Source organism: Anas platyrhynchos, chromosome 13 (genome assembly GCF_047663525.1).
Source record: "Anas platyrhynchos isolate ZD024472 breed Pekin duck chromosome 13, IASCAAS_PekinDuck_T2T, whole genome shotgun sequence".
NCBI lineage: Eukaryota > Metazoa > Chordata > Aves > Anseriformes > Anatidae > Anas > Anas platyrhynchos.
In genome coordinates, this window is record NC_092599.1 from 4,972,920 (window position 1) to 4,987,770 (window position 14,851).

At 35.6% G+C, this 14,851-nt stretch overlaps 1 long non-coding RNA gene across 3 annotated transcripts in view; it reads right to left on the bottom strand.

Moving 5' to 3' along the window:
- LOC101794777 (uncharacterized) overlaps window positions 1–14,851 on the bottom strand; it is a 249,211-nt gene that overhangs the window by 162,350 nt on the left and 72,010 nt on the right. The window lies entirely within an intron of this gene.

Below are 14,851 nucleotides of genomic sequence, written 5' to 3' on the forward strand. Positions count from 1 at the left end.
CTCAGGAAGAAGTTGTGAAATAAGCCCATTCATGTTTGTGACATGCTTAAATATTACAGCCATCAAAAAACCATAAATATCATGTCCTCAGTAAATATCTTTGTAATTCCTTTTTGAAATTTGGTGGCTTCTCAGTTATGCTTGCTTTTTTCAGTTGAGAAAATTACAGTTAAATACAGATAAGGTTAAAGAGAGATTATGTGGAAATGGATGCTACTTGCATTTTTTTTTAATATACTTTACTGTATAAGAATCAAGTCAAAATGATACCAAATGTATCATTCAATTTAAATATCCTGCTTGCTTATGGCCAGTAATGTGATCCAGTGTATTGTAAGCAATGTCTTGACACAGCATATGTGATGAATACAACTGAGTGTATCAAACACCAACTGTACTAAATCCTCGGTAATGCTTCCTTTTTGTAAGTTCTTTATGCTCCAGTAGTTTTCATTTTTATGATAAGTGTGAACCAAACCAACTCAGAATATGTTCCACCAAGTGCTTGTCCTTTTACTAGGATCAGACACCTAATATTTACCAATTGACTGGTGGAATAAATAATACAGAGAATACTTTCATAACACTATTATTAAGAAGAAAACATTATTTTCCAAATATAATCAGACCTGCTCCTTTTAGCACTGCATTGTTTTGTTTGTTTTTTTTTCCCTCTTTCTGAATTCTCCTCCCTGCTAGCAAACATTATTTCACTCAAATGGTGTTTTAACTGCACTGAGTGCACGTTATAATGATCATGTCTTTAGCTTTTTTTTTTTTTTGCTTTTGAAGTTCTTGTTAATTACAAAATAATATCCTGTTTGAAGAACACAGCTTTGATATCTCCCTCTGCATTTAGTAATTATAAACTTGTTCTCATTATCAAAATAAATTGCACATTGTTAGTTTGTTGTGTTTTCCTTTTTTAATACAGGAAACACAGTTTGGGTGACGAGGTTTTGGTTGTGCATCACGCAGGAAGTAGGTGTCTATTTCAGAGCTCTGATGTCCGCAATTAAGGCTCAGTAGTCCATGGCCACCAACCATCAGGATAAAAGCTGGGACCACATATAAGAGAGAGTGAGCAGTGCCTGGTGGCAGGGATGTAACCGTGGGAGTCCAGAAAGCCAGTCTGGTCCAAAAATCCCACTGCATCAATCTATTTCCTGCACTGTGTTATAACCAGCAGAGTGAAACCCCAGCAAAACACATACCATAGCTAAAGCAAAAATTAACAAAAAGACTCATTTACATCCCTCTCTCATCAACATATGAAAGGGAATTGGCAATCTCTAAGCTTCGTATGTCCAAAAATGAGTTTTAAGTTATTCACATTTGCTAGCATCTTTGGGACTTCCGAAAAAAAAGATGTTTCACAAATGAAAGTTACTCTGACATCCAACAACATGCAACAAAACATACGTGTTTAGGCAATGCAAGTCAACAGAACTGCCACACTTGTATTGAAAACTGCTGAATAATTTTACTGAGAAGTTATCTGCTTATATCTTCTGATTTTACTGCAAACAGCAAGATGACAGCTCCTGCTTTGCTAGACCTCAACATCACAGCCACAAATGCTGGCAGTGTTCTGCAACTTCTCCTTGATACATTGGAAGCAAGCACACAAACAAGGGTTAAATGAATGAGGTCTAAGGGAGGCCTGGGCAAAACTTACTTTAACTTGAATTTAGACCAGAATTTACCATTTGAATAACCCTAACATATACATGACAAAGTATAACGTATGTCCTTTTCTCTGAGCTGGTTTACACAAATGCCTCTGTAGACTATAGTCCAACAGCAGTTCCTTTTGGGAATTTCATTGTGGTCAGTCAGATCTCTGCTTTAATAAAGATGTATAACAAAACAGAGATTTTACTGACTGTAAAAAATTAAGTGGGAAATACAGTGTAGGTAAATATGAGGCACATATTGGAAAAGGGTGATATTTTTTTTTAAATAATGCTTCCATGCAATCATAAAGCACTAGAAGGTTTGGATCCTTTCCCTATTATGTATGCACACACTGTGATGCAGAGGAGAAACGTTAAGTTTAATTAGTGCTGCGGACTCTGCAGGAATGTCTCGTACGTAAGAAAAAATCACTTAAGTAGGTGAGCGAGAAAGAGATTTTATGTGTATATAGTTAGTCATATAGTTAGTCATATAGCTAAGTGTTTGCAAGTTCACCCCGGAGATTGAAGCCACTCCAGGACAAGGACCTCATCTTCATACTGGCGTCTAATGCACCTAGCACACTGTTAGTGCTATAATAAATAATAATAATATGTTAGCATTAGGTGAGCATCTCTCACATGATCAATTTCCTGCTGTTGCAGAAGGGTGAATGTTGGTGGACTTTGATCCTTCCAAGATTTTATGTTTCTATCATAAGAGAATCATAGCACATAAGCACATTTTTTACTAATGCAGTAAGAAAGGTGGTAATATATATTGCACTGACATTAAATGAATATTAAAAGGGATTGAAACCATTTCTACATCATGAGGGAAAAACCCTCCAAGAAATAGATATACAGCTGATATTCAACAAAGATATCACTTTTAACCTTCTTCATAGATTAAAAACTTTAATGCATCAGAAAGAGAACCTGGTGTTAAAGGTATACACTAAAGTATTTTAAAATGCAATTTTCATTGTTGTTTTTAAGTCTGTTTTTGCCTACTGCCTAATCTCCCCCTTATACACAACCCCCCTATAGGCATACTCCATTGCTTTTCTGTTCTCCATTCTCCTGTCTCATTGTAAAATATCAATAATGTATTATGGTGCAAATCCTAAATGCACAATGACTTAGTTTGAAGAAAAAAGTGAGATACACCACTTATGTTTATAAATAATACAGACAGATGTTTCAGAGACATACACGCAAAACACCTTATTTGTTGGAGGGCACCAGATTTGTATACATTGCACACTTGTAATTTACATTAGATTAGTATTTCTTTAACATCTTTACACAGCCGTATATTAAATTAGAGATTTCAAACCAGACTGAACAGTCCTCTTTTTACCCCTATTTTGTTGCATCTTGCCAATTCAATGTTTTATTATGTTTTCTGTCATAATATTTCTCTTGTCCTCAGAAAACATGTATTTATTCCCACTTGGAATATAGCGTAACTACTGTAAAGCAGTGCTCAAAAGATGACTGCAAATTCTGTCTGAGAATAGAAAACTTGAACTCTTCTATTATCCAAATATTTTTCAAAGCCTTCGCTTTTGTATGCATGTCAATTGACGCATAATGAGATCATGGGAAAAGCCACACAGCTGACCTGAACTTTTGGGTATAAAAGTATAAAACTATGAGATCTAATAAATCCAGCACATGACCCCGTGCAGTTTTTGGAGTTAAAGAACTAAATGCTATTGTGAGAGGAATGCAAGCCTACATATTTTTCCTGTAGCATGGCAGAGTTCAGATGTATTATATTTGCAGTTGTCTATAAATGTAGCGATATAGCATGAAGCATGTAGACATCTCCGGTCTCCAGCCTCACTAGCAGAATATCCTGACACCTTCTTGTCACACACGAAGCAGATATTATTTTCATGCACCAAACAGTAGGCAGGATGCAGCAACAGACTGACTCTGTGCTACCACAGCATGTCTGAGAGGCTGTCACAGCACATACTTTGTCTGCTAAACCTAGCTCTTTCAAATAATGTAAAAATACATTGTGCTTAAATTTCCCACCTAGATCTTGCTATGCCTGGCTGCTAAACAGGGAGCCAAAGTTCAGTGCATCATCTGAAAAATAATTTATACAGAGAAACGCTGCTCTATAGTGGTTGCATATCTCAGCTGTTGAGCTCTGCATGCGAGACCAGTTACTATATTTAAGGGAAAATTTAAGATCCCCTAAAGATTATAAACTATCCTTAATTAACCCCCACAGATCCCATCAACACTGGATGGGCATGGCTAAATGAAAGGCATCACTGTATAGAAGGGGGAAGCTATGGAAAAGAGAACTTCAGCATAAGAGTATTCAGGACCACCTATGTCCTCTGAAATTCAAGGATTATTTTAGTATTTGGGATTTTGGGTGAACACTTCAGAAGGGTACTAAATTCTGAGGGAAATGAAGGAGTCTATTACTGCTTGAAAACTAGTTTCTCTCAAACATACACAGAACAATCCTCTACGCCAACAGCACAATTAATATTAACTTAGAGGTGGACAGCCTCATTGTAAGAATAGAATCAAGCACCAAAACACAGTATAAATGACAACAACCTAATGCTTAACTAATCCAGAATTCTAAAAATGATTTTTCATGTCAATTCTTAAAGATTTTTAAAAATATTTATGTCATCTTTGATTTTTTTTTGTATTCCATTTGTTTCCTATTTAACTATAAATAAATGGTGAGTTAATGGTTGCTAATACAAACATGTTATAGCATAATCATAGTGTTTATTTCTTCTAAAGTCTTATCCTGTATACCTTCCTACAATTAAATAAATATCAGAGTGTGAGATAACAAAATATAAATACCTGCCTAAATTGTAAGTTATATATTCATTTTAAATTATGGAAAATTCTTCTCAGCCCTGTGTTAGCTAGTAGCTATCCTCAACAGTTGAATACTGTTTACTCTTTACTAGCTAATCATCCTTCTTGGTCTTTCAAAAGTTCCTGGCATTTCACTAGTTTACACATTGATTGAATACTGTTTCCAGAACTGCTTGTGGCACTGTGCCAATGGCTGTGATAATCAGCTGGAAGATTTATTCCAGTTGAGGAGTGTTATAAACATAAGGATTCATAAGGCTCAGCGTTGAAAATGAATACTGATGCTTTCTTTGAGATGGCTGAAAACTTTCTGTGAGCCTTCAATAAGAAGCAATGATAGTCTTTACAGTCTCCTTCTATATACAGGCTTTGATTTGAAAAACATATTCATTAAACTTGATTTGATATAAATATTAATAACTATCAGAGGTTTTAACAAATTAAAAAATAATTTTACAGTGGTATGTCCAGAGCAAATCATACATGAAAAAAAAAATAAGGAAATTCATGGATTAACTACTGTGCATGGGATAAGACACATTTGCTGCAACAGGATATATTATTATACTGGTAGATGGGTGGAGAAAGAATACAAAGGAAACTGAAAAAATTCAAAGGGAAGCAGCTGGCAAGTAAATGCACTGAGCCAGAAAGAAATAATAAGGAGAAAGGCAGTGAGTGGAAAGCGGAAAGGATAGTAATTTCTTAAATAAAGAAACAAGAAGTAGAGAGAAATGTAAGCTAAAGATGGGAACACTGAAAAAAATAATAATTAAAAATTAAAAACACAGAACAGCAAACTTTCCCAGTTAGAAAGAGGGAAATACAGTTTACATTTAAATCCAGTAAGCAAACTAATATTAAAAAGACCAAAAAGACTAGACTGAAATTACTGTAGACTTAATTAAGAGCCAGTGAAACCATAAAGCATGACTGAATGACGTTCATTGTCTACAGGGCTAAAAAGAGCTTACATGGAAATTAAGAGTAGTAGTAAAACAAATGAAGCAACTTCATTGCTTTGCATGGCGGCTGCAGCCCATGAAATGATAGCGGCATCAGTTTAGGTCACTGCCAAAAGCAAAGCCAAAAGATTCAAAACTAGCAATTATGGGTGTCCAATTTGTTGCATCTGAGAGGTGCCTTATGGGCTTGCAACTTTCTTTGCCAAATAAAAGATGTCATTTTTCTTCTCAGTGCATGCAGTTGCGATAAACTACTCCTTGATAGCCAATTCCTCAATGTCATCTCCAAAACTCTTTCTAGATGCACATTCTTTTCAGCAATGGGTTGTCTCCCTCCACCTTACAAAAGCTTTACCTCCTTCACACATGTTCACAGTTACCCATATATCAAACATTCAAATAGGAGTACATGGAATTAAGTTTTCAACTGGTCATTAGGGCTTTCTGTACTACAAACATCTTTAAATATTTGGTCACATGAAGTTTATTGGTACTACTCAAGGATAACAATTACCTAATATGGACTTTGGAGACACAGATGAGTATCCCATGATAATACATTCAGAAGTGTGATGAAATAATATTCCTAAAACTTACTCTCTATTAATATGGCAAATGAAATAAGTTGACCTCCATAAATACTATCCTCAATTTAGAAATAATTTGGCAGTGGGGAAGTTTCAGGAAGCTCTGCTTTTGAAAAAGTTATTTTTTCTTAACACCTTGTCTCAGAAACAGTTAACAATTAAGTATGTGACAGATTGCTAGACTGGAGATTTTGCTAACTAAAAATCACAGAAGCAGCATAACCACAACACAACCCCTACATCAAAATGTTGGTATATATTGTACTACTTCACTTAGAAGAAACCAAAGTGCTATATCCATGATGAAAGCCTTCTATGGAAACTCATGGCTTTCTCTCTGGTGCACAGGACAGATCCCCAGTATGGCAATTTTGGTCAGTCAGTGGCTCTCTGTGCTGGAGCCAGAGGAATGAGGTGTGTTAATGGTTATTTACGTGGGCAAAGGTGGCATTTCCTGCTCAGTCATTTCTCAGCATTTTCCATGTTAAAAAAATAAAAAATAAATTGCACTCAGTAACATCCACAAGAGCTAACAGAAGTATACATTTTGAAAGCTGCCAAGTATTATGCAACTATAGGAAAACAGAAAAATGCCCACGGGTAGTGGTGTCTGCCAATAGCCTTTGACGACAGGCCTGTTTTCTTAAGCAATCATTGTTGGAAAGTGTACCAAAAGCCTTGGAAAAATAGTCCATCAAAACAGAAATTTTGATAAGTTTAGCCATGAAGAAAAAGTTCTTCAAAAGGCAGGCAGCAAACAGAAGACCCCAATATTTTAATGAGCACGTGTTTTCAGTTGTTTGAAAAAATAAGACATAAAAGCAATGACTTGCATGTTCTGTCTGCGTCCAGCCAACTGGGAATGGCTAGATGTTTGCAACAAGAAAAGGAACTGAAGAGGGAACGAGGAGAGATGAATTACAATGTTTACAATAAAAAGAGTTTCTTGGCAATACTTAATCTTTTTAGTATGATTGGTATAAGAATGAATTTGTGTCCTGCCTTTCAGAAAAGGGCAACACATTTTTAAAAAGCAATAGCAAAGCTTCCTTATTCCACTTTGCAAAAGAGTTTTGGATGCAGACCTCTCATTACTTTTGAGTGTTCCTGAACCACTGGGACTCTGGTATTTTATTCTTATGGCAAAGACTCTAATGAGAACAGGAAATGGTGAAACCAATGAATCTTTTCCTTTGCAGTGATTTGAAGATTAAGGGAAATAGTGAGAACAAATAACTTACATAAGAACTTAAAGTTGTCATTTTGTGGATTTGCTCAATTGCCAAAGAAAGTCTTGTCAGAATTAGTACAATTTAAGGGAGCAGAATAAAAGTGTACTGATGACAGCACAGCCCTCTGAAAGGGTCATTAGTATTCTAATCCACAGACAAATACTGAAGATGGATGAGTGAAAAACAGTCTCTCTATCGGAGTTCCCATAAAGAGGCCAAAAAGTAGGAGGCAACTCATTCATGCCTATGCATCCAGAACAACAGTGACTGTCTATCTGCTTTCTGTTGGTTAGATGCGAACCAAATCCAGACTGAAAACCCCATAGACACACAAATGTGACCAAAAAAAATGGGCTACGAGAACTTGGATCGTTCCTCATGTTTCTGCTTGGAATTCTCCCAGGCATTCCCCATACTCTATGAAGTACGGGTCCCAGAAGAGGATGTATTGCCCTGTTAGTGGTCTTGATGCTGCTACGATGCAAGACCAATTCTGTACTGCTACTTCATATTTATCTTTTTCCTCCTTTGCCTTGTTTTTTTTTAATGTTCACAATGTCTTTTGTATACTTGATGGAAAATGCTGCTGAAGACTCATGCCTTGGTTGGTAATACAATATATATATATATATATATATATATGTATATAAGAGGGGAATTAATGATTTTTATTCTTACATAACATAGCTCAGGCACTCTGGGTTAGGAGACAGGTGGGGAGGAAGGACAGGAGGGGAGAAATCTGTTCCATGGTGACCTCCTCTACACAAACATTGAAGTCATTATGATACAAATTAAAAATCAGCTCATGCTTTAGGCAACACTGCGGTGATTTTTTTTGAATGGCAAAAGCTTCAACAGCAGCTTCAAGTCATGCTAAGAGGTAGGCACCTGGTAAAGGAGGGCTTGTGATCCCCAGGGCCTACTATCCATCTTTTGCAGTCCAAAACCATACAGATATGAGACAGACCCAATTTGCCCTTCTTTCTCAATAAACATCTTCTAGAAATACAGTAATTTTTAACCTTAAAATAAATGTATCTACTATTAACATGCTGAGCAATACAGATACTCTGGTATTAGTTACCTAGGGTTATACTTTATGAGTCAGAGAGCCTTCAAGCTGAAATGAGGAACACCCAATCATGACTATGACTTCCAGTCTGCATCTGGTTTCACGTTTAAAATATTTATTGTATTAGAGAGGAACTGTCAATGTCAACAAGAAGATCATTCAGCAAATTAGATCTCCAGAAAGGAACAATACAAACACATTTCTATGTTTTTTTGATGCCAGAGAAGGGGTATCAGATTCTATTTGCATTGCTGACCAATCAATATAACTTATTAATCTAATCTGTTGGAGTACACCACAGTGCATATATTGATGTTATTCAGTGCTTTGTGAGGAAACAGATCAGAAACTATTGGAAGATCCTTAGTAAACATTCACAGGTCATTATACTTGAAGATGGTAGATACTTTAAAAATACTCTTTATTTGAAACATAGTAAACTAGACCGCCAAGTTTATCAATATGCCCTTAATTTAAAAGGTAAGGGAAGACAATGCCTTCTGTGAATGATGTGCCACAGATACAGTAAAAACGGTACTGAAGGACATGCTCTCCAGTTTTTCCTCTGCAATTGTACTTGAAGGCTTATCAACTTCATAAAAAGTTTTTTTTTTTCTTTATCAAATGGTTTAATAGGGATAATGAAAAGGCCTTCTTGCTAACAATTATTAATTCATGAAATATGACTTTCTAAGTTAAAGACTAAGACCAGTTCTGTTTCTAAACAAGAGACTGTGAGTATCTATCACAACAGCTCCCAGCCCATTGGCACAGGAAAAGATGTGGTGGTAGAGGTATGGAGTAGATGGCTGTCTGTTCCTCAGCCCATTGCACAATGCAGTGGCCTGATACTGCAAGTCAAGAATAGATTCATCTTTATTTTCACCTTTTCTGTAGCTGGCTATGGAGGTGAGATAGTTGATGTTTTAACTTTCTCATCCCTCTCTTTCCTTCTCCACATTTCTGTAGAGATTGCCACAGAAAGAGGAACAGTCAGTGACTTCTGTGTTTTGGTCAGTCCTTCCCCCAATTTATCTGTTGGGCAAGATAGCATATATATAAAGAAGGGAGTTGGATCATATAAGACAAGTTTGCATTTTGGTAAAAATGCATTTATTTATTTAGTTAGTTAGTTAGTTATTTTTACCAAACCAAGGCAAGTACTCTTGATATTTGAACAATAACTGTTCTTGTTTCATAAGCATCCTTGACAGGATGAAATAGCCTGTTATTTAGCTGTTTACACTCAAAGTAGACATCAGTAAGATTTTTTTTTTTGGCTTTGCAGTATTTTGAAATGGAAGAGCTGAGACCTCCATCTAAACCTAAACTACAACCACGCAAAGGACAACGTCGGTCATATCTGAAAGGTGTTGTCCTTCGCCTCTAATAGTATTCCTGTATTTTACAAACTGACGCTTAGCTAAATAATCCTGTCCATGCACCAGAGCAGCAGTTTTCACAGAAGGTGAAGGACATGTATAGCCAAGAGCAATTGTGAGTTGCTAGCCTACAAGGACTTCGCATCTGACAATCAATCCATAAACACCGGAGAGAGAGCGCAAAATTGGACCCTTTAAGTTATTTCCCCACATTTCAAATCTACTTGACAACAAATCTGAAAGTCAACTGTAATTTTAATCATGCAGTAATGTTTTATGTTAGCCAATTACACTGCTCCAAGAGATTAGCTGAATGTTTCATGCCTGATAAATATGTGACTGGGACTAATTCACTGGACCCTTCTCTAACCTGAGTTAGGTATAAATGAGTAGAGCTTCACTAAAATCAATCGAGCTGCATCCAGTTATACTGTCACAGAAATTGGCACTATAGGCTTAGGATAATTTTCCTAATAAAAATAAATTTTAACCAGTAGATTTTTGACTCATACTTGTAATCTAATATTTCAGGCAATATACAGACCTACTAAATCATCCGCTTTCCCTGCATGCATTCCAGATGAGCTTTGCTTTTTACTTCTCTACCTACTACCCAGAATGCTCATGAAACACCCCATAATTCAATTATAAGTACCTCTAGGAACCTCCTAATTATATGATAGACAGGTCAGAAATGAAATAGCCATGCTACCCTTTAGTCGTGGATAACAGACTTGAAACGGTGAAAAGAAAAGTTCATCTGTTCATTAGGAGGCCAATTGTAATACCGTTAAGGGCTTCAGCAAGCTGTTTTGTTGAAGTCTGAATATCTGTGAAACAACCCCTCCTAAAGCTGGAAGTTTAGTGAGTCTTGCCTTTCAGCCACTGTGCAAAGCAAAGAATGGGCAGCTAGGCTGAAGAGAAGGTACTGTTCACTTTTGTTTCACATTTGTTTTATCCTAGAGCAAATTCAGTTGTAGGAGTTCACAGGATCAGACTGAAAAACAACTACAGGTACTTAAAGATGCTATTCTTTTCTTAGAGGTTTCTGCACTGGCCTTAATTAAATCTCCCATAGGATGGCAGGGCTTTAAAAAAAAAAAAAAGATACAAAACAAGAACATGTCCATCAGGCAGGTTTTTCTAAGCTTTGACAGCTCTAAATGCAGGCAGCTGCAATACAAGCTTGTCCTCAAATCCTTGACAATGACCTTAACCTCAGGGTGAAAGATAATGTAGTTGCTATGCTCATTCTGTGCAGCGTGTCTACTGATCAGAGGCTTGTGGCAAAATATGTATATTTTTTTCTTATGATATAGACTATTGTTCACTGGGCAACTCAAGTGATACCACAATATTATCTCTATGACAGTTGGATTTTTATTTTATTTTTTTCATGTGAAGGAATGGCACAAATTCAGGCAGACTTCCACTTCAATAGCGAGACAAATGACTTTGGAATGCCTTCCAAATTAACCCCTCCATAGCCACACACTTGAAGGTGAAAAGAAAAATTAAGCAAGCAAACAATCTAATCACACCTACTTTTTCCAGATACATCACACAGAGACGCACCACAGGGAGCTTTCCCATATAGATTGGTTCCTATTACACTTCGCACAGTGATATTTAAGAGCAGTATCCCCCAGTGGTGGAAACTGTCACTTAGTTGACTTCCTTGGAGTCATGACAGTTTACATCCTAAGGATCTGCCTCAAACTGAGAATCTGCCTTTACTATTTAAAGGCAGATAAATTTTGAACTCATAAGAAGAAAGACAGCCATGTAGGAACACTATAATCCAAGCTGCCTACCTTATACTTATATGACAAAGGAAAATTCCTACAGTAAAACTTCAATATTAACGTTATTATTACCATTACATTATTATTCTTTTTAATTATTATTGAGATTTCAATGCCAAACTGAAAGTTTAGGAACAGTAAAGCTGTGGGAAGATATTCTGATGTAATTTTGGGGTACCATCTCCCCAGTGCTGTGGGAGCTGCTGAAGGAAGGATGTGCTCGGCTGCTCAGTGTGCTAGCTCTGCAGAGAGAATTGAGTTTACTCTGCAATGACAGAACACGTGGAAATTTTAGCTGCTAAATATCAAAGTCTTTGCCGTTCAAGGGCAAGCAACATTTTCTATCGGTGTATAACCTGGCTCGATTTTGAAGGTTTTCACAATGAAAGGAACATCCTGACATAAAGGCTGCATCCTCACCAATCTTTAATGCCCTGTTCTGAAGTCTGGGCATAAGAGACCAGTTCAAAAAGAGGAGCACAACTGAAGTAGTTGCAAATATTTCTCATAAGAACATACAGAAATGATAATTTCAAGTGACACTTGTTAAGCAGGGTATTTCTCATGAAGAGGAAAATCTTTTTTCCAGGGGCATCCTGAACAAATAGGAAGAGACACGGATAACACAGAATGCTCTTACGCTACACATACCTTTTGGTGGGTGTGCTCTCTGAACATGTCTCTTCTTATTCAAAGATCTGTGTTTTTTACATTACATTAGTCAGCTAAGAAATTAAGGAAAAAAAAAAATCTTCATGTGGAAGCCAAAACTAAATAATTTAATGCTCAAGTGAAAACTGAAAAATATATTTCCTTTGGATTAAATTAAGTATTTTATTGTAGTAAGGTTTGACTTAGACATGGAAATCTTCTTTAAAATATTTAAATGAAGTAAGATAAACTTGGGGTTGAAACACTATGTGAGGTTTGTTGTTGTGTTTATTTTTTTATTATTATTTTTTTTAATACTAACTACCACTTATCAGTTTTGACCCAAATGCATATAGAGATTTAATTGCTTTGTTAAAGCAGAATACAATGGCCAAAACCAATCCAACCTGACTTTAGTATTAGTGGTATTCTTATGAGCAACCAGATATGTTACCCTAATCTTTGAACTAATTTCAGAAATGGTTGTAGGCCTACAAAACGTTTGATTAAACTCAGTATGAGCCCGTGCTTTCAGATAACATATTCAAAGATGCACTTGTTGGCGAAGAAGAAGATAAAGGTAGAGATGCAACTAGGGTGTATATGGGGAAACTGCATAAAAGCATTCAATTCTTTTTTGAAACTTTAGTCCAATAACAAAATTGTTATTTATGACTGCAAACACTAGTAAGTAATGTAAATTATCTTAACCCATTCCATTCTCTTGGTTATCAGGACCTGACGAAAAGAAAAGAGAACTGACCTTCCCAACCTGATGGGAAAAAAAAAATTGGAGGTACAGATCTTGTCTTTGGTCATTTCCTGTCCACACCTATTCCAGACAAATAATGTCATGCAAATCAGTAATCCCTGTTTACAGGATCTGAGCCATGTATTAAAATAATCCAGAAGAAATCTATAGCTCCTCTTTTCTCAAAGAACTCATGCTTTGGTATGCCATCTTTCTACTTCAGGATGGTGTTTCTGCTTTTTCCATCAAGATACTATTTGCTAGTCATTGCTATTTTGTTCATTCTTAATGAACAAGCTTAAATTAAATTAAATGTTAATGAAAAAAACAGTTGAGAATATGGTGCACTAGATCCCACCAAAATATTTTCCTACCTGTGTTCCATTACATTCTGTCAATCAATTAAATATTTTACCTTTTAGTGTTTGTTTTAATTTTTTTTTTCCTAATAGTATTAAATCTCACATTAAAGTAGGGAGGGGGAAATAGAATAAAAACTGGTACAATCTTATAACCAGCAAGGTATACTGAGAATGTGTTAGCATGATATTGTCAGACATTTATAAACTTCTTCCATTGAACTTTGAATTACCCTGGTCCTTTCATATTTTCCAGTTAACATACATACATCTGCTCTGCCATGTAATCAACTGATTGTTACACAAGCATTTGCTAAAGCTATGACAAACTCAGATTTATGAGGCCAAAAAGTTCAAACTTAATCCATTCAATAGCTGCAATTTATCGTCTGATGATAATTGTATACACAAACATTGTAATGATTTAGATGACATAGTGTAAAGATGAAATCCGTTTATTTTAAAAGGGTTTCTAACCTCTAAAATATGTTGCCATGAACACCTTTCTAGGTCTGCTTTTAACAACATAGTTATTATTGTTTTATTGATCAGGATTTTATTACTGATTTGACACTTATATTTCACACTAATCGAAAAAGGTGTAATTTTTCTACAAGAATAAGACTGTAATTAATTATAACATTATTGTGTTTTCAATTCCTTCCATTTAAAGGGGTCTAGAAAAGTGTACTTAATTTATCATACATGTATTATAAGGAATATGTAAACCTCTTTAAACAGACAGAGAGCATGATCCTTTTGTAGATGATGGGATATGACACAGGCGCTATATTTATAGATCCTTACCTCTATAGTGACCTGATTTTATAATGACAGCTATTTTGGAAGGGGATAGTAAATTAGCAACTTAGAAAGCTTAGGTATCTCAAACTATTACTATTCATTACTTTTATAACACTCAGTGTCTATTCTGTAATGCTTTCAACAGATAAGGAAACAACATGTAGAGAGCATGCAGTAGTATGGCAGAATAACAGCTATGTATATTATATGTGTAATTTTATTTATGTATTTATAGACACACATACCCTTTTCAGTTCACAAATTTAGAAAACAATTGCTACAAACGGACAGCAGCTGTATTCATCTATTTCTTCTAAACATAAAACATGTTACTGACTATAAATTTCACAGAGACTCTAAAACAAGTAGCTAAATGTGAAATTTAAATTGATCTTTGGTTTATTGCCATTGATTTTGTCAATTTTCTAAATGTAACAGTGTTCACCACTGGGAACAGAAACCTGTACATATATATCAGTAAAATTTATGCTTTCAACCAACATAAACTTCACAGGAGGAACGACTGTCCTTGCTGTATAAAATAAAATGCATGTGAAGGATTTTTTTTTTCTCTAATCACAATCACATCCTGTATATTTTTTAACATTATGTTAGTAAATTTGCCACATAAATTCAAACGCTATCAGCAATATTGCTTGCCCATATTCAGTTCAGTTTCCTTACTATAAATTT